This window comes from Heteronotia binoei, chromosome 1 (genome assembly GCF_032191835.1).
Source record: "Heteronotia binoei isolate CCM8104 ecotype False Entrance Well chromosome 1, APGP_CSIRO_Hbin_v1, whole genome shotgun sequence".
Lineage (NCBI taxonomy): Eukaryota > Metazoa > Chordata > Lepidosauria > Squamata > Gekkonidae > Heteronotia > Heteronotia binoei.
Window position 1 is genome coordinate 198,533,324 of NC_083223.1, and position 24,932 is coordinate 198,558,255.

Consider the following 24,932-nt stretch of genomic DNA (forward strand, 5'->3'; position numbering starts at 1 on the left):
CTACTCACTCCCTTTCCTTCTCTATTCTACCTAGGGTTGCAAATCCCAAATCGGGGGCAGAGGATCCCCCAGTTTGGAGGCCCTCCCTCCCTTCAGGGTTATCAGAAAGCTGCGAAAGGGGAAAGGGAAATGTCTGCTGAGCTGATTCCAACAGGGTATAATGAAGAATCATTCTGCGGGTTTCTGGGGCTCTGTGAAGGGGGGTGCTCTTTTTTGAGGTAGATGTGCCACATTTTCAGCATAGCATCTGGTGCCTCTCCTAAAAAAACACCAAGTTTCAAAAAGATTGGACCAGGGAGTCCAATTCTATGAAACCCAAAAGAAGGTGCCCCCATCCTCCATTATTTCCAATGAAGGGAAGACATTTTAAAGGAGTGTGATCCCTTTAAATATGATGGTCAGAACCACCTTTCAGAGTTTAAGCATGCTTGTCACAACCTTGTTCCTGGCTCCACTCCCAAAGTCCCCAGATATCTCTTGAATCAGATCTGGGAACCCTAACACAGGGTTGTTGTTATATGGAGAAATGGAGGAGTGGAGAAGAATGCTGTAAGCCACTGGTGGGGGACAATGAGATATAAATATCCATATAAATGAATGAATTGCTCTAATCACCATATGTATTTGCAAAGGCCGTAGTCTGATGTTGTGTAACCCATGTACTTTTTTTCTTTAAAATATTATTTTATTTCTATTAAAAAGTTTACCATTTAGGGCCCAGGGTGCAAAAGTTCACAGATCATTGGCAGTCAAGTTGCCCCTGTTAGGGTTGCCAATCCCCAGATGGGGGCAGGGATCCCCCAGTTTGGAAGCCCTCCACCCGTTTCAGGGTCATCAGAAAGTGGGAGAAGGGGAGGGAAATGTCTGCTGGGAACTCTATTATTCCCTGTGGAGACTTATTCCCATTGGAAATAATGGATAATTGGTCCACGGGGATCTGAGGGGTCTTTTTTATATAGAGGCACCAAATTTTCAGCATAGCATCCAGTGCCTCTCCCCAAAATACTCCCCAAGTTTCAAAAAGATTAGATTAGGAGGTCCAATTCTATGAGCCCCAAAAGAAGGTGCCCCTATCCTTCATTATTTCCTATGGAAGGCATTTTAAAAGGTGTTCAGTCCCTTTAAATGTGATGGCCAGAACTCCCTTTGGAGTTCAATTACACTTTTCACACCCTTACTTCTGGCTCCACCCCCAAACTCTCCTGGCTCCACTCCCAAAGTCCCCAGATATTTCTTGAATTGGACTTGGCAACCCTCGCCCCTGTATTACCTATTGCAAGAATGCCATCCCTTCAGTCAGTCTAGCCTGCAGCAGAAGAGAGATTGTCTAGAGCTGAAGTAAGGGAACTGTTATTTTCTTTGCAGGCCCAGGCCAGAGAAAGAAAGCATCCAGAGCAGCAGCAGCAAGAGCCACTAAAGAACATATAGGGAAGAAGAAACCCCTCACTTCTTTAAGTTAACAAAGGGGTGTGAAATCTATTTGTTATGAGGACCCAATATGACATAAATGAGACCTTGTCTGGCCAGGCCATGTGTGTCATAAAATGTAATGCCAGGTAGCGGAGACATAAATTTTTTAAATGACACACACAGACACAATTAAAGATTTTTTTAAAACTTAAAACATGCTTAAAAGATTAGCACTCTTGCAATATGAAGTGTGCATGCACACGAAAGCTTACATTCTGAATAAAACTTTGTTGGTCTTAAAAGTGCTACTGGACTCCAACTTTGTTCTGTTGTTTATTCAACTGTCTCTGATAACTGACACCTCTTGCTCTGAATTACTGCATCAAAATATAGAAACAATGTCTGTACTGTAGAAATCTTTAGTATGCTGTTCAGGTGTTGTTCAGGTGTGCCTCTGTAAGTTGCAAAACCTTTTTGATTTATTGACCTTCATTACAGAAATGTCTTGATCAATGCTCTGAGCCTAAGACCCAGAGAAAAACATGAAATGGCTGGGCATCATGAGCTTTTGTATATAACTTGCCTCGTGTGCTGGTCAGCCAGTGGAGTAAACAGAGGTTTTGCTCTGTAGCTCCTGTGCGATTGAGCAAGCCTGGCAAAGCAGACTGTCATGTAGAAGGAAGGAAGAAGGAAGCAAAAGACAGTGAGTTTGATTGATAAGAGCCCTCTGGGGGTCTGATCCAGCCCTCAGGCAGCATGTTTGACACCCCTGAGCTACTGTTTTGGACCTTCTCTTTTCCTTGGTTCCTAGAAATTGCCTTTGTTCTGACTAATAAGGTTGCCAGCCTCCAGGTGGGGCCTGCAGATCTTCTGCTTTTAAAACTGATCTCCAGCTGGCAGAGATCAGCTCCCCTGCAGAGAATGGCTGCTTTGAAGAGATGGCTTTATGGCATTGTACCCTGCTGAGGCCCCTCCCCTCCTTAAACCCCGCCATCTCCTGCATCCATCCCCAAAGTCTCCAGGTATTTTCCAACACAGATTTGGCAACCATAGAACATAGAGTGCCCTTTCTGAAGGATACTGAAGATCCTGTCTCTGCAAATCTTCATTGGCATTATGATTTGTTTTCCCACTATCTGTAAAGTTGTTAGACTTATGGTAAATTTTTGTTACCTTGAAAACCATAACACCTGGAATGATTTCCTTTTCTTTTTGAAGCAATTTCTCCTTTGCTTGCCAAGCCACAAGGATGCTGTCATTTATTGATTTGAATCCCTCCTCACAACTCTCCATTTGTAAATGGTAATTTAGAAGATAAATCTATGTAGACAAGTTTCTGCTGGGTTGCCCTTAGTTACCCAAATTAAAAGAAAGTTCAGATCCTCTTTTGGCTACATACACTCAGCTTTCTTAAAACCAGTTTTAATAAACCTTGTATTTAGGTATAGGTTTTAAGCTAGCTTGTTCTGGGGAAGGAGAATACTTTCAAGTACATGACAATGGCTGCAAATGAATGATGTCCAGTTGTGAAATTCAATTTCACCTGGAACTATTCTACATAATGATCATAGCAGCCTGAAACCATAAAAGATAATTACAGATATGTACATATAATCAGATGAAAGGCATCTTAAATGTCATTTAACTATCTTAAATTGGGTCCCATATTCTCTTTATTTGTATTCTTTTCTCATAGCAATGGGAAAGGCACTTTGCTGAGGTCAAAGCTGAGAGGCTGTAAATAAAATAACAATTTTATTTCTGAGGAAACCGATTGTCCTCTGCTGATATAGTGAATGGCTAATGTTTGCTCCATATGGGATCTGCCTGACTACAGCTTTCTCTTTCTCTTCCACCCCTGCTGAAAGTCTCTGTATTAAATACAGCAGGTGCACAGGCTTGTTTGTTTTCTTTCTTTACTCCTAAGGAAATCATAAACAAAATATATTGCTAAAGGAGGGTTTCTGGGGTGCTCTGTGAGCAAACTGAGAGGGAAAATGGAATGGATCAATGAGTGATCAGCAGGGACAGTAAATCAACACACTAAAAAGAAAGTTCAATACACTAGTTAGGCCTCAGGAGCTCCATCCAAGGACAAGGCCCCTGTCAGTCAAAGGACTAGCATTAATGTCAAAGACAGCTGGAGCTGGCAGCTTGCAACTAGGAGGAAATGATTGAACTGTCTGTCAGTTGCTAGTGATCCACTAGAGGCCATCATGACATAAAGTAAAAGCTACTTTAGGGAGCTCTGTGTGCTATTTCTCTTGTGCTGTCTTTCAGTATTAGAGGCAATGGCATACACTCACATTAAAATTTAAGTCAATTTAATCCTGTTGAGGAAAATATAACAATTAAACTAAACCTTGGTACTCACTGGAATTTTCATCCAGGTAATCTAATACCCAAATTCTCTGGATCTGGTTTAAATCATAGTAGTGAAAGTAAGAGGGTTGATATCTTTTTTTTAATTAAGAGAGCAGTGTTATAGTGCCCAATAGAGCATGCAGGACAGTTTCTGAGAGCCAGAAGGCACTGGGAGCATGGCTGTTTTTTTCCTATCTGCTGTTTTATACCAGGTCAGTTCCCTCTGCCATCCCCAATGGAACTGGAGACTCTTTTGGTTGCTTATCCCCAATGGAACAGCAACAGACAGTTAATGTTAGGGTTGCCAATCCCCAGTTGGGAGCAGGGAATCCCCCGATTTGGAGGACCTCCCCCTGCTTCAAGTAGGGCTGCCAAGCCCCCAGTCCAGGCGGGGGTTCCCCCGCCCAGGAGGTTCCCAACCCGCTGGCCCACATTGCGCCAGTGGGGGGAACCTCCGCCAAGGTCGCCAGCACTATGATGTCACCCGGAAATGATGTCATTGTGCCAGCTACGCCACGCAGTGTCCACTCTAGGCTTTTCCAGGAAAACTATGGTTTTCCTGGACACTCTAGCCATTTGGGAGGGGAAAACTCTATGGTTTTTCCTGGATGCTTTAGCCATTTGGGAGGGGAAAGCTCTATGATACAATAGTACCATAGAGTTTTCCCCTCCCAAATGGTTAGAGTGTCTGGGGAAAACCATAGCATTTTCCTGGAAACCCCTGGAGTGGACGCTGCATGGCGTCACCAGCGAGATGATGTCACTTTCGGGTAGTCCCCCCGCCGGAGTTACAGAGGTACTCGGCAATCCTAGTTTCAAGGCTATCAGAAAGCAAGGTGGTGGTGGGATGTCTGCTGGGCACTGCATTATAACCTATGGAGACCAATTTCCATAGGGTATAATGGAGACTTGCTCCATGGGTATCTTGGGCTCTGGGGGGATTGTTTTTTAAGGTAGATGCACCAGATTTTCACCATAGCATCCAATGCCTCTCCTCAAAACATCCCTCCCCCAAGTTTCAAAAGGATTAGGCGGGGGGTCCAATTCTGTGAGCCCAAAAAAGAAGGTGCCCCTATCCTTCATTATTTCCAGTGGAAGGAAGGCATTTAAAAGGTGTGTGGTCCCTTTAAATGTGATTGCCAGAACTGCCTTTGGAGTTCAATCATGCTTGTCACAATCTTGCTCCTGGCTCCACCCCCAAAGTCTCCTGGCTCCATTCTCAAAGTCCCCAGATACTTCTTGAGTTGGACCTGGCAACCCTAGTTAATGTGACTGTGGCTGATTTCTGCAGGAACTCTGCCCCCTCACACACAAACATACTGGGTCTAATCTGGACTGCTATAGAGAACAGAAATGAGAAGCTGTATCCACCCATCATGGAATGTTACACCCATCATTCATGATTTCCATATGTGGACAAGCACAGTAGCTGGATTTCATCAGATCTCAGAGACTAAGCAGGGTCAGCCCTGGTTAATAGATGAAGACCACCAAAGAAGTCCAGGATTGCTATGCAAAGGCAAATCCGAACACCTCTTGCCTTGAAAACCCTGTGAAGTCACCATAAGTTGGCTGCAGCTTGATGGCACTTTCCACCACAATCAGGAGATGCTGAGATTGAACCTGGGACCTTCTGCAATCACAGCTGCAGCCCCACAGTCACAGACTAATCAAGGTAATTCCTGTCAACACTAGCCTAGGCCCATGTCAAGCTACTGCTGACAGCTTGTCTGGGTTGCAGGAAGGACACCATTGCCTACAAAAGTCAATTTGAGTATAACATTCATTGTCTTTCATTTCCATATTTACTAGCATATTTGGTACAGTTCAATTTGGTTTGTGGATTTTATAAAATAGTAACCTCTACAGAGAAGAAGCTTTGCAACTTACAGTAGGGTTGCCAATCTGCAGTTGGGGGCAGGGGATCCCATGGTTTGGAGGCCCTCCCCCCACTTCAGGGACATCAGAAAGCCAGGGGGGTAGAATGTCCATAGGGCCAGGGCTTTTATTGTAGAAAAGGCCCGGCAGGAACGCATTTGCATATTAGGCCACACCCCTGATGCCAAGTCAGCCAAAACTGTGTTCCTGTGCATTCCTACTCAAAAAAAGCCCTGCATTCGGCATTTCATTATTCCCTACGGAGACGAGTCCCCATAGGGAATAATGGAGAATCGATCTCTGGGTATCTATGGCTTGGGGGGCTGTGTTTGAGGTAGAGGCACCAAATTTTCAGCATAGCATCTGGTGCCTCTCCTAAAAAATACAACCCAAGTTGTAAAAAATGGACAAGGAAGTTCAATTTTATGCGCCCTCAAAGAAGGTGCCCCCATCCATTATTTCCAGTGAAGGGAGATATTTTAAAGGAGCACAGTCCCTTTGGGGGGTGGTGGGGGGTGGGCTCCCTCTGGGAATCCTACCCCCCCAGGGAAAGTGCATGCGCAATACATAGCCTCTCCTCTCCCGGTGTAGTGAACGCCGCGTGGTCACTGTCTGGCTATGCCTGGCAGATGGTCACTGCAATGGCCTCTCCTGCATTACTGCATCCGTAGCAACACCTTCTCGCTGGTCCCCCCCGTTTTCACAGAGTTTGCTACGTCATGGTGCGACCGAATTGTCCGGCGGTATAACCGGATGGGCAGGCTGGGCCCACCAACCTCGTCAGCCTAGGAGAAGGAAAACTCTAACATCAAACCCGGGCAGATAGAGCTCGTTAATGTAACACCTACCACCTGGAGGACTCACTGCCGGCGTCCCGGCTTACTGGGCCATGGCAGATGACCCCCAGGTGAAAGGGTGGAGCCAGTACCGCGCACACTGCGCTTCACCTAAAAAATTCCTCTGCGCAGGCCTGAAGGGCATATCCACACACACAACTCACAACGCATCAAGTCCTGCAGCGATAGGCAAGGGGCGAAACGGCAGGTGGAAGGTGCCACTGGAAGCCGCAGTCCCGATCCTGCATGTAGGCGGTTCAGGATATTGGTCGCCTGATGCTAACCCGGAGACGAAAGCATCTTTCGGCAGCACCCTGAACGACCAAGCAGCCTTATCTAGGGACAGCACTGCTTGCTCCACACGGAGAGGGGCCTAGAAAAGGTGGCCTAAACAAAGCTCGTCTCCCCCACCCCAGTTGGCTAGCCGCGGTCAACGGGCATCCTTACTTGCGGTCGAAAAATAACAACAAAGAAAAGGCATGCACCTGCCTCACAAAGTGTGCAAAGACTAAAGCTTGCGTGTTGGAACATCAGAACCATGCTTGACACAGTAGGCAGTGGTCGCCCTGAACGACGCTCTGCTCTAGTTGCCCACGAACTTCTCAGGTTGAATATCGACATAGCAGCTCTCAGTGAGGTCCGTTTCCCTGAGGAAGGTAGTCTTCAAGAACACGGTGCTGGCTATACCCTCTACTGGTCGGGTAAGTCAAAGGCTGAGAGCCGCCTTTCTGGCGTTGGCTTCATGGTCAGGAACTCCATTGCCTCCAAACTCGAAAACCTTCCAACAGGTCACTCAGATCGCATCATGTCCATGCGCCTCCCACTTCAAAACAAGCAGCATGCAACACTTTTCAGTGTGTATGCCCCAACCCTTCAAGCAGATCCTGCAGAAAAGAACAAGTTCTATGCTGATCTACGCAACCTCGTACGGAAAACCCCTACAGAGGACAAGGTGATCATCCTTGGCGACTTCAATGCCAGAGTAGGTAAAGACTCGGAAGCCTGGAAAGGAGTACTTGGCAAACACGGCATTGGCAACTGCAATGACAACGGGCGCCTCCTGCTAGAATTCTGCATGGAGCACCAGCTCACCATCACCAACACTATCTTCCAGCAGAAGAACAGTCTGAAGACAACCTGGATGCACCCACGGTCCAAGCATTGGCACCTTATCGACTACATTCTGGTGCGCCAGAGAGACCTTCGAGATGTCTTACACACCCGAGTAATGCCCAGCGCAGAATGTCATACGGATCATCGTCTTGTACGCTGCAATCTCCGTCTTCACTTTAAACCCACACCCAGGAGAGGAGGTATCCCTCGGAGGAAGTTTCAGGTTGGCAGCCTCCAGTCAGCCGAAGTTAAAGCTGCCTTCCAGGCAAAACTCCAGTCAAGAATTGAGGACCTCAGTTGCCCCACAGACCCTTCTCCAGAAGCACTCTGGGAACACCTAAAAACTACCGTCCTGCAGATCTCTGAAGAAGTCCTCGGGTTCTCCACAAGGAAGAACAAGGACTGGTTTGATGAGAACAATCAAGAGATCCAAGAATTACTGGCAAAAAAGAGATCTGCCTACCAAGCACATCTTGCTCAGCCCTCCTGTCCTGGGAAAAAAGCAACCTTTCGCGCTGTATGTAGCAACCTCCAGCGCAAGCTTCGAGACATTCAGAACGAGTGGTGGACCAAGCTTGCAGAGAGAACCCAGCTGTGTGCAGACACTGGTGATTTAAGAGGGTTCTACGAAGCCCTGAAGGCAGTATATGGTCCATCATATCAGGCTCAGAGTCCCTTGCATAGTGCAGACGGCCAAGTGCTCCTCACAGACAAGGCATCCATACTGAACCGGTGGTCAGAGTATTTTCAGGTTCTCTTCAGTGCCAACCGCGTAGTTCAAGATTCAGCAATCCACCTCACCCCACTTCAACCGGTGAAAACAGAGTTGGATGAGATCCCCACCCTAGAAGAGACTGTTAAAGCCATCAAGCAACTGAAAAGTGGCAAGGCAGCAGGAGTTGATGGAATTCCACCAGAGATCTGGAAGCATGGGGGCACAGTACTACATAGCTCACTTCACAAAGTACTTGTCACCTGCTGGGAACAAGGCAAATTACCACAGGACTTTCGCGATGCAATCATCATCACCCTATACAAGAACAAAGGGGAAAAGTCAGACTGCTCCAACTACCGGGGAATAACCCTGCTCTCCATCGCAGGCAAAATCCTTGCCAGAATACTCCTGAACAGACTGGTGCCCACCATTGCAGAAGAACTCCTCCCAGAGAGCCAGTGCGGCTTCAGAGCTAACAGGAGCACCACCGACATGGTATTTGTTCTCAGGCAGCTCCAAGAGAAATGCAGGGAACAGAACAAGGGTCTGTATGTGACTTTTGTCGACCTTACCAAAGCTTTCGATACCGTTAGCAGGAAAGGCCTGTGGCAAATCTTGGAACGTTTAGGATGTCCCCCAAGGTTCCTCAGCATGATCATCCAGCTACACGAAGACCAGCGAGGCCAAGTCAGACACTGCAACGACCTCTCGGAGCCCTTCCCAATAGGCACAGGTGTAAAGCAAGGCTGCGTTCTCGCGCCAACTCTCTTTACGATCTTCTTTAGCATGATGCTTCAAAGAGCCGCAGTAGATCTAGATGAGGACGATGGTGTCTACATCCGCTATCACACCGATGGCAGCCTGTTCAACCTGAGGCGACTAAAGGCACACTCCAAGACAATGGAAAAACTCATCCGAGAGCTACTGTTTGCTGATGATGCTGCACTCGTCTCCCACTCGGTATCAGCTCTGCAGCATATGACGTCCTGCTTTGCAGAGGCTGCCAAGCTATTCGGCCTAGAAGTTAGTCTGAAGAAGACAGAAGTTCTCCACCAGCCTGCACCCCAGGAAGATTATCACCCTCCCTGCATCACTGTGGGTGAATCAGTTCTGAAGACAGTCCAGCAGTTCAGCTACCTGGGGTGCATCATCTCCTCAGATGCCAAGATCGACAAGGAGATTGACAACAGGCTGGCAAAGGCAAACCGTGCATTTGGCCGACTGCACAAAAGAGTGTGGAGCAACAAGCATCTGAAAAAAGGCACAAAGATCAATGTTTACAAAGCGGTTGTGATGACAACCCTCATCTATGGCTCCGAATCGTGGGTTTTATACCGTCATCACCTGCGACTCCTTGAGCGCTTTCATCAGCGCTGCCTTCGCACCATCCTCAACATCCACTGGAGTGACTTTGTGACCAACACTGAAGTCCTCAAGCGGGCAGAGGTTACCAGCATCGAGGCACTGCTGTTGAAGACGCAGCTGCGCTGGGCAGGGCATATTTCTAGGATGGAAAACCACCGCCTTCCCAGGATTGCCCTGTATGGCGAACTCTCCACCGGCCATCGAAATAGAGGGGCACCAAAGAAGAGGTACAAGGACTCCTTGAAGAAATCCCTTAGCACCTGTCACATCAACCATCACCAGTGGTCTGACCTAGCCTCAGATCGCAAAGCATGGAGGCACACCATCCACCAGGCTGTCTCTTCCTTTGAGAACACACGCATAGCTGGTCTTGAGGACAAAAGGAGATTGAGGAAGAATCGCACTGCTACAGGACCAACCCTAAATCAGACTTTTCCCTGCAGCCGCTGTGGCCGGACCTGCCTGTCCCACATTGGTCTTGTCAGCCACCAGCGAGCCTGCAGCAAACGTGGACTATTGCACCCTTCTTAAATCTTCGTTCGCGAAGCCAAGCCGAGAGAGAGAGAGTCCCTTTAAATATGATGGCCAGAACTCCCCTTCAGAGTTCAATCATGCTTGTCACAAGCTTGTTCCTGGCTCCACCCCCAAAGTCTCCTGGCTCCATCCCCAAAATCCCCAGACATTTCCTGAATCAGGCCTGGCAATCCTAACACAATGTCTAGCACTAGTCAACTACAAAGTAGGCACTAGAAAAGAAAAGAGAGGTTTTAAATAAAGATAAATATGGGCACGGATTTTGGAGTAATATACTGTTTGCCCCCCAAGACGGGATAAAGAGTCAGACACAAATACATTGTATAAAGTATGGGCCACTTTATTATAAATCGAAACAAACTGGCAAGGGCACCCAACAGGGACCTGGTCAGGGCTAGGGGTCTCAACAGACCGCTCCCCTGCCATTTACAGGAAAGAGACCCAGCCCCCAGCCAGAGCTGTGTGACACAGCTCCTGCCAGGCCAGCCCAGCCCAGCAGGAGGCCCACCCCAGAGGGTCCAAACCCCAGACACACATCTCAGTGAAAGGCACCATCTCGAAGAGCCTCCAGGACGGTCTGCAATCTCCCCACCCCGGGTCATCACACCTCAGGATTGATCATGCCAGACCCCTAATTCCCCAAAAGGGGGATGCTTCATGGTCCTCCCCTAGCCACATAGTACCATAACCCGGGAAAAACCTGCCAACTAAAGTGACCACCTATTTAACAGCACCTCTCAATAGCTGAATCCACAATCTACTACATAGCTATGTGGGGTAGGTGAAAAACACACCCCAGCAACTGCCAATCAGCTGGGAAGTAAAAAATTCCTACCCGGCCTTCAACAAGGGATGACCAGCCAATGCTCACATAACCAACAGGGCTGGCCGTTACAATGCCTAGCCCCGCCCCCAGCAAAGCACACCCAAATGGGCTGTCTTCCTCCTTCCTTACAGGGCAGCAAAACTGTGACTCTGCAGCCTAGCAGCTACGCTGCAGGCTGCAAGCACTCTATGGCCTCCCAAGACAGAATAAAGAGTCAGACACAAATACATTGGTATAAAGTATGGGCCACTTTATTATAAATCAAAACAAACCGGCAAGGGTACCCAACTGTGGCCTGGTCAGGGTTAGGGGTCTCAACAGACTGCTCCCCTGCCATTCACAGGCAAGAGACCCAGCCCCCAGCTGGAACTGTGTGACACAGCTCCTGCCAGGCCAGCCGAGCAGGGAGGCCCACCCCAGATGGTCCAAACCCCAGACGCATGTCTCAGTGAAAGGCACCATCTCATCAAGCTTCCAGGATGGTCTGCAATCTCCCCACCCCGGGTCATCACACCCCAGGGTTGATCATGCCAGACCCCTAATTCCCCAAAAGGGGGATGCTTCATGGTCCTCCCCTAGCCGCATAGTACCATAACCCGGGAAAAACCTGCCACTACTACGGCCAAGTCTCTACTTAGGCCCTAGTTCCCACCGAGAGCCCCAAGGCCACCCGCAGCCCTTGCCGGAGATCTCTCAAGAAAAGCATATTACCCCTTTCTGAGAGATGAACCCCATCCCCTCTGTAGAGGTCAGGAAATTTCGATGAAATGTCCAGATGGGGCAGATAGTGGCCCAACCCCCCTTCCAACACCTTCTTAATCTCCTTATTAGCCTTATACCGAGCCCTCTCAATAGCTGCAGGGTCCCAAGCACAACGCCAAACCCGGCGGGGCAGCATGGCTGACCAAATTATGGTGGTCCCAGGCCATCGCTCCCAAATATACTGAAAATCATCATGGGTCTGCCAAACCAAGACCTTGCCCTTTAAAAGCCCTAGATCATTACCTCCCAGGTGAACGATTAAAACCTGAGGAGGAGGGCTCACACTATTTTGAAATAACAAAGGCAGCAGGCCCGGCCACTGACGGCCCCGCGCCCTTGCCACACAATACAAACATGCTGGCTGAGTCCCAGCTGAGAGCCGACCAAAGTTCTCCGCACCTGGTGAGCGGCCCAAAACACGTGGCTATGGCCACAGACGAGAACTTGGCTCCTCTGGCCAGGAACAACAGCATCTAAAGAGAAAAAACAGTTAAACAAGAACAGAACCAATAACAGTCCAACAACAAGTTACTTAAGACCTGAGAAAAGGTCAAACGTAAGACTTGTAGGCCGATGAACGCCAACGGCCCAAGCGCTGAATGGAGGAGGAAGGATACCCCATAGCGGCAGCTGTCGAGGCTGCCCCAATTCTAAAGGAGTGGGTCCCAAACCACACCCCAGTCAACCCCAGTTCACCTAAAGCCCGTGATGTCACCGCCCAAAACTGATGCTTCATCAACAGGCTACCATCATAATGGCAAAACAAAGAAACCATCCTTGGACTGCCAAATAAGCAGCCAACGCGGTAACTGGACACAGCTCAAGCTCTGAACAACTACCCAGCTCAAGTACGGTACCTTTTTGCAACTGATCCATCTTAGAGCAACGGACAGTGTTTATTAGTTTTTAAGGTTTTATCTGTTTTATATGTTTAACTGTTTACATATTTAAATATTGTTCAATTTTTATGTTCGACTAATTGTTGGAAGCTGCCCTGAGCCACTTGTGGGAAGGGCGGGATATAAATCCTAAATAAATAATCACTGCCTTACCCTCAGATAGCTTCAGGTCCCTGAACAACAGAGCCTTACCAGACACATCATTTCTGGACTGTGCCACCAGCTCGCTAACTCTAAGGGCCCCCAAAAAGGCTACTAAAGACGCAGAATGAAACAAACATGCTTCAAGAGAAGAAGCACACACCACGTCCCAAATCCCCTTCAAACCCCGCAGAATTCTATGTCTCCATCAATTCTGCGGGGTTTGAAGGGGATTTGGGACGTGGTGTGTGCTTCTTCTCTTCCTATGATTCCGCATATCTACCCTGGGTCCGCATATCTACCCAGCCCATAGGCAATGCTCCAGCATCTTTTGAATATGAAAATCAGCTGTTTCCTCCCTATAACCCAGCGTCTTACTGGCAAAAGCCAATGCAGACAGGCGCCCCCTGATGGATCGCACAGCCAATCCCTTGCCTCGAAGCGAAACACAATAATGGAGCAACTGCTCCACCGGGAGGGGCCAAACAATGCGATACCCTACCTCAGTCCTAAAGTCTTCAAACTGCCGCACAGCCCATTCTTAAGACTTCCTGGTGCTAGGCGCAATGGCTAGGCCTATCGCTCTGCAGGCCTCGGCTCTCCAATCAGCCATAGCTCCTGGGGCATTGGCACCACCTCTCTGTTGGCATCTGGGGCCAGCTGATGAAAACCTCTCCGTCTGTTTGCGAGAGAGAGAGTGACAGCCACCCCATTACTAACCCCAGGAACATGCTTGGCTAAAAACAAAATATTAAGCCGCAAAGAATGCAGAGTGAAGGCCCTCACCAACCGCATAAGCTGCAAAGAATGCAGAATGAAGGCCCTCACCAACCGCATTTGGATGAAAGGGAATTAATGACATGGACTACGGCCATATTATCGCACCAAAAATGAATGGTGTGATTGGCCATATCCTTCCCCCAAAGCCAAACCGCAACTAAAATGGGAAAGAACTCAAGAAACATAAGATCTCGGTTCAAACCTACCTGTATCCAGGAGTCTGGCCAACCCTCAGCGCACCAATGTCTGCGGAAATAGACTCCAAAACCCAAAGACCCTGTGGCATCAGACCTGGAGCTCAGCTTCAAGCCTCAAGTCCTCTCTCCAAAATGAGACTCCATTGAAGGACTCCAGAAATTCCTGCCAAACCCTCAAATCATCCTTTATGCTGCAGGTAACCTGTGTTCTATGCTGAGGCAAGCGTAACCCTGCCATAGCTTCACAGAGCCTTCTAAGAAAAGCCCTCCCCAGAGCAACCACTTTGCACGCAAAGTTGAGGTGCCCCACTAGCTGTTGCAACTCTAACAAGGTAACCTTCTTTTTAAGAAGAAAGGCAAAAATCCTAGCCCTCCATTCAACTATTTTATGAAGAGGTACCCTGGACAGCTGTGCCACAGTATCGATCTCAATCCCAAAAAATGTCAGCTTTTGGGTCGGACCCTCCGTTTTCTCTGAAGCCAGAGGGACCCAAGCTCCGCTGCCAGCTCTATAAAGCCAGACAGCAGCTGCTTGCAACGCCCAGTCCCCTTGGAACCCACAAAAAGGTAATCATCCAAATAATGAACGACATCGTGTAAACCCACTTTCTCCTGCACAGCCCATTCCAAGAATGTGTTGAAACACTCGAAAGCAGAACATGATACAGAGCAGCCCATAGGCAATGCTCTATCCATGTAAAATTGGCCCTCAAAAGAAAACCCCAGAAGCTCAAAATCAACAGGAAGGAGAAATGCAGATTTAATATCGCATTTCACCAACTCAGCACCCACCCCGCAGTGCCTCACCACAGCTACCACCTGGTCGAAGCTGGTATACCTAACTGAGCATAATTGCTCAGGAATACCACCATTCACAGACCTACCCCTGGGGAAGGAAAGATGGTGAATCAAACAAAATTCACCAGGCACCTTTTTCGGCACCACACCCAACAGTGAGACCCTAAGATTACTCACTGGAGGCTGTGAGAAAGGACCCAAGGTCCTACCTTCTGCCAGCTCCTTGGCAATCTTGTCTCTAACAACCTGCTCCAAGCCCTAAACTGACTTGAGGTTCCCAGACATAAATGGGACACGAGGCCCCTGAAAAGGAATCCTAAAACCAACTTAAACCCTTCCAACAAATACAAACTGTCTGCCCTTCGAGGATACCTTGACAGCCAATGATCAAGAGGCCCCACGCTTATTGGGCTGGGCCTCTTTTCCAGCTTGATGTGATCCTCCACCCCCACCAGGCTTCTTCGAATTCTTACGTCCCTGCACTCTATGGCAGTTATTAAAGGAGTGGGACCCACCGCACATGGTGCATTCGTGCTTGAACTGACAAGCCTTCCTGCTACACACTCCCTGAGACCCAAATTCCCAACAGAGCAAGCGGGGTTGAACCGCCTGCCCTGCTGAACCGTGGGGAGAGCCTAAGGCCACTGAGGAGTTAGCGGATGACTTGCTCACCAAATGACCGCTATCAGAGCGGTCACCCAAGTTTGGCCACGCTGGGGACATCACCTGCAGCCAGAGCTGCTGATGAATACGGTCCCATTGTAGAGAAGGATACAAGGTGGCCCTCATCCAAAATTCCTCGTTATATTGTATTCACACGGGGCCGCTAAAAGTCATATACCCATTGTAGATTATGTCTAAATATTGAAAGAGAGCAGCAGCCCTCCAAGACTGCGCCCGCGCGATCACTCCAGCATAAATGAGAAACCCAGGGAGCCAATTGGCCCAGGTTTGATCCACTTTATGCTTTTTCAATTTTTCCTTTTCCTTCTCATTCAATTCTTCCTTGCCCTTCTTTTCCAACTCCCAAAAAAGGAGGGAAAAGATGTCGACATATTCATCCTTCAAAATTTTTTCCCTGGTAGCTGGCAGCAAATGATCGCCCGGGGGCAATGCCACCTCCCCAAAAGGCAAAGCGGCAAATGGAATCACCCCATAAGAAGAAGGAACACCCCAGCCTCCCAAAAAGGGGCCCACCAAACCCTGCTGCGCAGCACCTGGCCACAATCTGCACAGGCCAACCTGCCCACTTGGCCAAGCCCAGTTGGACAAAGCACCAACACCTGCGGGTGGACCAAGACCCGAGCCTCCTACCATGATGCCCTGCCCAGTATGAGAAACCTGGCTCCAAGGTCTCCAAGGCCACACAGACCCAGCGCACCCCAGAGAGATGTCACCAGCCTTACCAACCACTCCAGCCGGCACCACCAATGGCCCTGCTCCAGTTGCTCTAGCCGACAACCCAGCTCCACCATCTGCACCACCGAGACCTAGAGCATTGCCAGTAGAGAGTGCACCAGACCTGCCCTCGAGAATAGACAGCCTGGTTAAAAGATTAGCCTGGACTGCCCGTTTGGTAGCCCTTCCCGCGCCAACCCCTTCAGCAGGAGGCATACCTGATGCTTCCTCTAAGGCCCTGAGCATCTGAACAATGCTAGCATTGACCAGCTCATCTGCTTCATCCTCTGATGAGGAAATCTGAGCCAGAGGCCTCTTAGCAGGGGCTTTTGGAGCTTTTTTAGCCGGCTGCTTCCCTTTAGATTTTCTGGCCCCTTTCCTGCCCGACATGCTGCAGCACCCACCGGAAACCTACTTCTGCAAACCCACACTAACCAGCAACCAAGTGACCACCACAATATGGCCGCCCCCAATAAACCACCAAGGGACTCCTAAAATGGCCGCCTACTAATGAAGAACCAGGGAGTCAAAAAATGACTGCCCCCTAATAAAGGACCAGGGAAGTCACAAAATGGCCCCCATATTACAGGCCAAAAAGCTAGCTAACCAAAAAAGGGGGGGGAAGCTCAGTAACCAGTTCTACAGGGAGCCAAAAGACACCTCCCTCAGAAGCAAAAAATGAGAACACTCCTCCCTACCAGAAGCTTTCCTCCCCACCTTCAAGCAAGGAACGCCCCCCCCCCCAGATACTCAAGCCTCAAAGAACCAGGCACCACCTCCGATCCTCTCCACCAAAAATGCCGTTGCACGAGGGACCACCAGACCATGCTGCCCCGACGCCTTCCAACGCAGCAGTAAATGGCCTAAGGCACGGAGCACAGAAGCACGCTCCTGCCCAGGCTCCGATAGACGAAGGAGTGCGATGGGGAGTGAGGGCTGGCTGTTACAACAGCTAGCCCCGCCCCCAGAAAAGTGCGCCAAAATGGGCCGTCTTCCTCCTTCCTTACAGGGCGACAAAACTGTGCCTCTGCAGCCTAGCAGCTACACTGCAGGCTGCAAGCACTCTATTGTGCAAATTCCAAGGCTGAGAGGAAGTGCAGAGGGAGTAATAGTGTGCTCTACCCCTGAGCCCCCAAATCCTAGCTATGCCACTGGAACACTTCCTTCTGCGTAGAGAGCCTTCAAGTTCAGTTAGCATATAATTTCTACATGATCAAGAGCTTCACTTACTGATTTATTTCAGTAGTACAGAATTAAAGATGCAGACCTGAGGTGGGCTCTTGGGATCCATTCCACTAGCAGAGGCACTTTTTTCCAGTGGTTGAAAACCTCCCCTGATGCAAGACTTTCAGACAAGCAGTGGCGTAGAAAGGGGGGCGGGGGGAGCGGATCGCCCCAGGTCTGGGGGGCCCCTTGGGGGCCCCTCAGAAGCCGGCTGCACTCGCCGCCTTCCCCGCCCACGCGCTGGTCGCTGGAGCCCGCTCGTTCCGTCCGGGCTCCTGGGGACTGGTGGGCGGCGTCGATGGGGGCAGCTTCGCAACTTCAGAGCGGCCAGGGCAGCGCACCTCCGCCACCTCTCCCCTCCCACCGCCCCGCCTCGTCCGCCAGGCGCCTTCCGGATGTCTCCACTCGCCCAACTTCCCAGCTGGAGTCCTGGGGCAGCGAGGAGGTCTCCGGAGGGCCCGCCCGGCTCTTTCCCTTTCCGGCCGCCAGGAAGGAGGAGGAGGAGGGCGAAAGGGGCCCTCGAGCGTCCCGGACTGCCTGCCTGAGTCACTCTCGGGGCGGCATGAAGCCCGACGGCAAGGTGGTGCTGCTGGGCGACATGAACGTGGGCAAGACGTCGCTGCTGCACCGCTACATGGAGCGCCGCTTCCAGGGCACGGTCAGCACGGTCGGCGGCGCCTTCTTCCTCAAGCAGTGGGGGCCGCACCACATCTCCCTCTGGGACACCGCAGGTCAGCTGAGGAGGGCGCAGCCGAGGGGAGGACTTGGCGGGGAGCTGGGGGGCCGAACCGCGACCCGGGGGCCACATGTGGCTTTTTTACACATCTGGTGAGGCTTGCAAAGTCCCCACTGGGTGGTTTGGAGAAGGCATTTCTCTCTTTAAATCGCTTCTCCAAGCCAAGTCAGCTGGCAGATTGGAGAATGCATTTAAAGTTAAAGTTGCTTTCTTCCCACCTCTCCTTCCCCATCTTCCTCGGGAGGTGGTGGGCTCTCCTTCCTTGGAGGTTTTTAAACAGAGTCTAGATGGCCATCTGACAGCAATGAAGATCCTGTGAATTTAGGGGGAGGTGTTTGTGAGTTTCCTGCATTGTGCAGGGGGTTGGACTAGATGACCCTAGAGGTCCCTTCCAACTCTAGGATTCTGTGATTCCTTCCTTCCTTCCCCTGATGCGCATGTCTTGCAACTCTCAAACATCGGATGTTTACTTTATGTGGCTCTTTCATTAAGTGAGTTTGGCTCTCCCCACGCCCAATGGCCTCCGTGCCGCCACAGCCCCGGGGGCTGGGGGTGGAGGGGTCCCCTGCCTGCTGTGTTGATCTGCTCCTCTGTCCAGTGCACTTTGATCTCAGCTAAGGAGCTGTGTTGTGTCCTCACAGCAACCCTTTGAGGTAGGTCAGGCTGATGGAGACTGGCCCCAAATTGCTTTGGAGTAGAGGGGACTGCTCCACTGTGCCACAGCCTGTTGGGGAGTGCAGTTTGAGTTCAAGGACCTGGGGGTTACCAGTAGCACAGGGGTGGCCAAACTGCTGCTCGGGAGCCACATGTGCCTCTTTCACACATATCGTGTGGCTCTCAAAACTCTCTTGAGTTACTCCTGAAGGTTTTGGATCTAAAATTGGTTGTGAATGGACATGTCTGTCACTCGAGGTTGCAAATTCCCCATGAGAACGCAGTTTCTAACACAGAGCTTTTGTTTTTGTGGCCAGTCCAGGTTTCTTGAAATCCCCACTGCCCTGTAGCTGGCTTGGAGAAGGCATTTGTCTCTTTAAATCACTTTGCCAAGCTAGCTGGTGACTTGGAGAGTGCATTTAAAGTTAAAGTATATTTCTTTCCACTTCTCCCTCCCTCCCCATCCATTTCCTTCCTCCCTCCCATTGTAGTGGTTAAGTGTGCAGACTCTTATCTGGGAGAACCAGGTTTGATTCCTCACGCCTCCACTTGCATCTGCTGGAATGGCCTTGGGTCAGCCACAGCTCTCGTAGCAATTGTCCTTGAAAGGGCAGCTTCTGGGAGAGCTCTCTCAGTGCCACCTATCTCACAGGGTGTTTGTTGTGGGGGAGGAAGATAAAGGAGATTGTGAGCCACTCTGAGACTCAGAGTGGAGGGCAGAATATAAATCGTCTGTCTGTCTGTCTTCCTTCCTTCCTTGTGGCTTTCAAACATCTGACATTTATTCTGTGTGGCTCTTACATTAAGCAAGTTCGGCCACCCCCGCAATAGCGATTGTGCATGATCCTGGCCTTCCTTTCAAAGCGTTCCAGGTAACATCGGTACAGAACTTCTGCAGCCACGGAGAAGTCCCCAAGAAGATTTTAAAAAGTAACCTGGATCACCTGGGGAAATGATAGGTAATGTGCTGGCATGGCTGCTGTTGGCACAGTGCTGTTAAATACTTCTGGGCCCCGTTTTTTTTGAAAAATGGCTTAACTTTACTTGGATTACTCCTAGGTCAAAGTCCACCGGCTCCTCAGAGATCAACAAAAGTTCCAGAGTATAAGTTTTCAGGAATCACTTCCCGTTTCCGGCAGGTGGCACGGGGGAAATGATGTCACAGGAAGTGATGTCACTTCCTGTTTCCGGCGGTGGCATGATGTCACCGGAAGTGACATCGCTGGAAGTGACGTCACTTCCTGTTTCCGGTGGCGTGCACACACGTGGGGGGGCCCACATAAATCTTGGGCCCCGGGCCCCCAAAGCCCTAGCTACGCCCCTGCAGACAAGCATCATATATCAGGGAAGATTCCTCCACTCCACTAACTAGCAGGATCTGAATGCATTGCCTATGTTTTTTAAAAGAGTATTTCTGTTAAATTATGAATTCAGATAGCTCTCATTCAACACAACTCTTTAGCAGCAGGAACAGTCACAAGAAACACAGGCAACCTGCCAATCTATATACAGTTTGGAAATGTTTAACCATGCTCCAGTGGCAGGCATCAGCCAGTCCCATCCTGCTCTCCAGGATCCTTCATTTGTATTTCCTAGAGAAATGCCTCACATTCCAATTGGTCAGTTCCAAGAGAACGGCCAATCAGAATTCAGGCATCAGGATCCTGTCTTAAGCTCAGACACAGCAGCATTCAATACATAACAAGCTCTGATTCAAGTATCAACTTCAACCATTCATACTTGATCCTATGGCTGAGAATCCTTGGGAAATGGAAACCCAAGAGTCCTCTTCTCATCTGCCAACTATGGATGAAGTTGCCTGTGAACCTGTCTTTACAGCTCATTTGCAGCCTAAAGTCCATGCTGATAGACCAGGGAAGGGGTGGGCTCTGTCTTCTTCCAATCTGCACTTAAATGAATCCAAACAGTCTGCAGTAGAATAAATCAGAGTGCACACAGGCACTTTTAGAGTGCACGCAGGCACTTTTTAAAGGTTAAGAGTCTGCATGTGACTCATAAACCAAAATATTAAGAAAACAGTCTATAATGAATTATTTCACCAAGAGTGCACACAGGGACTTTTTTATGGGTTCCACGTGAAATCCTCACATCAAACAAATTATTCCACTTCACAGTCATGCACACTCAGTCCACTCTTGTTTCAATGAAGTGTTAGGATAAAGAATAAGTTCATCCACATAAAGCCAGTCCACGTTATCCGGTGTCAAACATTTTGTTGCCTTTATCAAGACTGATGGCTTTTAAGTGGAACCCAAAAATCCTGTCACTTCCTCACAAGGCTCTAGCTCATTTTTTGTGAAGACGGAGTGGGTTTGTTTGGTTTTTATTTTAAATATTGTAAAGGAAGAGGGACAGGGGAAGGAGCTTCCCCTCAACTTCTTAGTAAATTACAAAATTTCTCTCAAATCACAGTGGAATCTATTAGTCAAGAATGTTGTTGATGATGTCATTTACACAATGTGCAAAGAACTGTTCTCTCTTTTTTGCAATGTTATTCCACAATAGCTAAACAAGTATACTTATAGAAAGCAAGTTCCACTGAATTCACTGGGGCTTATTTTGATTAAATACATTTAAGTTCAAACTAATCCCTCCAGGGTTTTTTTCCTCTTCTTTGGGATAAAGTGTTGCTTAGATCCTGTCAGGACTAATTTGGTGTGACTGTCATTTTTGTTCAGCCCTCCTCTGTTTACTGTTCCAGTGATGGATGATAGATAAATAATAGGGGAAGGGTTTTTAATGCAGAAGATGTATCTCTCTCCTACTGCAAAGCAAGATTTATTAAAATTGCCTCTGCTTTCACATATCTGGGCTGGTATGAACTATGCATTCCTTTCTTATTTAATGCAACATTTTCCCCAATCATGCTTTTTTAAGGGGGAAAAGCCCTCCAATGGATGGGGGAATAGTGGCCATGGAGGAACTAAGGCAAGGCAAGGGTGGGGAAAGCTGCTGTGTGGATGCTTCCTTGCCCTGTGAAAGCTTTTGCATTCACAGCGGCAATGAAAGCTACAGAGAATCTTCATATGGAAGCAGCCCAGGTTTGGAAAAGATCACAGCCAAGCTGGAGGAAACACAGCAGCAGGATGACTCTAGAACAATGTAATGCAAGGACTCTCCAAAACAGCATGCTGTAAGGAAGCCAGGACAGAGGAAGGCATTTGTGTGGAAATAACTCTGTTCCATCTCTGACACCCCTGGTCACCTACATGATGGTGTAACAAATGAATTGGACCTAATCCAGTGCATGAGGATTCCATAAGGCTAGTTGATCTCCTGCATTAAATTTCTGGGGGGGGGGGAGACATGCCTGCCCACACTACATCAATGTTTGCACAGTCAGTGACATCAAAGATGGGGCAGGGATGCTGGGTGAGGGAAAAGGTAAGGCATGCTTATCCTCTCATGCTCTCATCCCATCGTACATTCAACCATGTATCATATGAACTTGCCCAGGTCACATAATTTCAAGTGGGTAAAGCTCACTGCCAGAACAGATGTTTAAAATAAACCACAGGTTTGTTTAAGGAAATAGAATAGGACATGAAATCAGGCACAGAAGAAAGAAACAGAACTTTATATGCTAACTCTTTGCCTTAGCTGTAGCTCCATCACCAGAAAGTACAGGGGCAGAATGGAATATTAGAAAAGTTTTTTTTCCCACTGAGTCAGCCTAAATCAGTAAAAAAAAAAAAAAAAACCAAAGAGAAGCCAAACTTACTTTTAGTTACTTAGATCATTCATTTAAACTGAGTTTCACTTTAAGTGCCAGGTGCCCAGTGCTCACCCATTCTCTGGACAGGGAAAACAATACAAGAGTGCTATTCCACTGAAAAAAGAGAGGTTATATCTGTTCCAAGTGGCAGTATCTAAGCAGCTTTACCACAGAAATAAAACCCCAGCTTCATTTGTGTTTCATCCAATGTGGGAGGTAAATGAGAGCCACCTCATTAGTGGAGGAATGATAATAAAGTAGAAGTGGAAATGTGTCATTCTGAAAAACCCAAACTTGGGGTTTACATTAACAGGAAGGAAAGAGGAAAGACAGCAGAGCCAGAGACGAGCATGTCTTACACTGCAAAATCCTGTATGCATGCTTAAGTAAGTTTTCTGCAAATAATTTTGTTACACTTTTAAACTCCTGAAAGGGTTAGCATTTGTGTATGAGTGTTGTGCTACGAGACCACAAGAAGTAGTCTTAAGGGCCTAAATATAAACTGCTTTCAGTGTTAAAACTTCTAACATTAGTTTTGCGGTCTCTTTTTCTGGTGTACAGATTAGTGTATGGGTTTTGCTTTCTGTATTTTTATAATATAGTGGGCTCTTAGGCATTGAAGAGGCGAGGTGGTAGTGATAACAAGCTCTTTATTGAGTACAGCATGGTAGGTGGCTGCACAACAAGACTGGAGAACTGGGCCAACTATATAGAACACTAGGTTCCCGCGCTAGCATGTTATTGAGTCATTCAACCAGCAGGGGGCCTGTGATTGGAGCAGGGCAGTCTGGATTTGGATCCTACTGCCCATTGTTCCTCAGTCCCCAAGCTCAGTCCTTCAGGCTCCAATGAGCCAGGTAGGAACACCATTTATGACAACATTGACTCTCATACATAACAATTTTAAATTGATTTGTTGCGTTGACTTGGTTTTATTGCACATAGCTTTGAAAGATTTTGAGGGAAAGATAATTTTATAAATACTTTTAATGAATAATACTTTTAATGCATACAATCAGCTACCCTGGGAAACATGATTTACTCATAACCATACTTTTATCCCCTTATCAATTTAAGGAGCATCTCTATATTCTTTTCCAAAGAGATGGCACATGTACGATTCTGAACTCTGCAGGGTGGTAACACAGAACAGCTTAAGCTGGATGGCTTTATGCAGATGATGTTGGTAGCCCCATTTTGTCACCATCATCACCATATAGTAGGTTTGACAATCAGCTAACTCAGGTTGGGTCATAGTCACTGTGTGCATTTCCCCCACCTCTTCTTCAGTCATCTTCCAGCTGATTAATGGTGACTTCTAAGGCCTTGGCTTTAATAGACAGACAGGTGTAACTCTGCTTAGAACGTCACTGTTGCTTGCTTCCAGCTCTCCAGAGAACCAAGGAGATGAATTGGCTCTGAATTGAAGAGGGCACTTGGGAGCAATTGTATCAGCCACCCAAGGCCATTTCATAACTCCAGAGACCAACAGGAATCCCAGCAGGAAACATCCCCAGGCCCATTAGAAATTCATCTGACTCTATCATCTTATGGGGGTAGACTATCTTAACAGGTCTCTCACCCCAGTGGAGGTTACAAAAAGGCAGTAACCTAAGTAAGTATTTTTAAATTTAAAAATGGGAGAGAAAACATCTGTCCATGCATGCATTGTTGGAGAGCTGTGAGGATGAGCAATAACAGCTAGAGACTGTTCATAGATACAAGGAGAAAGCAGCCAGGTAATGGAGAAAGATTGACACTAGCTAATAAGCAAAGGGAGCATTTTGATAATTCACAAAGTTGAGTTTCCCGCATTTGGGGAAATCACAGGGGTCAGCACACCCGGAGTGCAATGGATGAGCCTCACCCTGGGAAAACCTCCTTTGTGATCAAGGTGTCTCCCCTGCCAGGTAAGTATAATTCACAAAGTACATTTGAAGGCCATGGAAGAAGCCTGAGTGGAATGGGAACAAAAGAGAGCATTCCACTCATTCAAATCCTGGAACAATTCAGGTTAGAACCAATACTCCCTCTAAGCTGTGGAGTCTGGTGAGCAAAAATTCTACTTCTTGAGCAACTGGCATTAAAGTTGAGAGTCAGTTTGGTGTAGTAGTTAGGTGTGTGGACTATAATTTGAGAGAACCGGTTTTGATTCCTCACTCGTCCACTTGCACCTGCTGGAATGGGCTTGGGTCAGCCAGAGCTCTGGCAGAGGTTGTCCTTGAAAGGGCAGCTGCTGTGAGAATCCTCTCAGCACCACCCACCTCACAGGGTGTCTGTTGTGGGGGAGGAAGATAAAGGAGATTGTGAGTCACTCTGAGATTGAGATTTGGAGTGGAGGGCAGGATATTAATCCAATATCTTCTCCTTCTTCTTAAAGTTGTGAGTGAGTGATTTTGCCACTACATAAATTAATTTGCTTTGGGGCCATCCTTCCTGAGCTAAGAGAAAAATGTGTGAGCCAGAAGCTAAAAAACTATGAGCTAGCTCACACTAACTCAGCTTAGAGGGAACATTGGTTAGAGCATTCCTATAATAAAATGAAAGAAAAAGAATGGTCAAAACA

General features: G+C 48.2%; 1 non-coding gene across 1 annotated transcript; it reads right to left on the reverse strand.

Annotated features, from left to right (window-relative positions):
- Nucleotides 1–24,124: 24,124 nt before the first annotated feature.
- On the reverse strand, nt 24,125–24,284 carry LOC132589073 (U1 spliceosomal RNA). Its single transcript, XR_009556538.1, has one exon. It is a non-coding gene; the product is annotated as a U1 spliceosomal RNA (small nuclear RNA).
- Between the last annotated feature and the right edge of the window lie 648 nt (nt 24,285–24,932).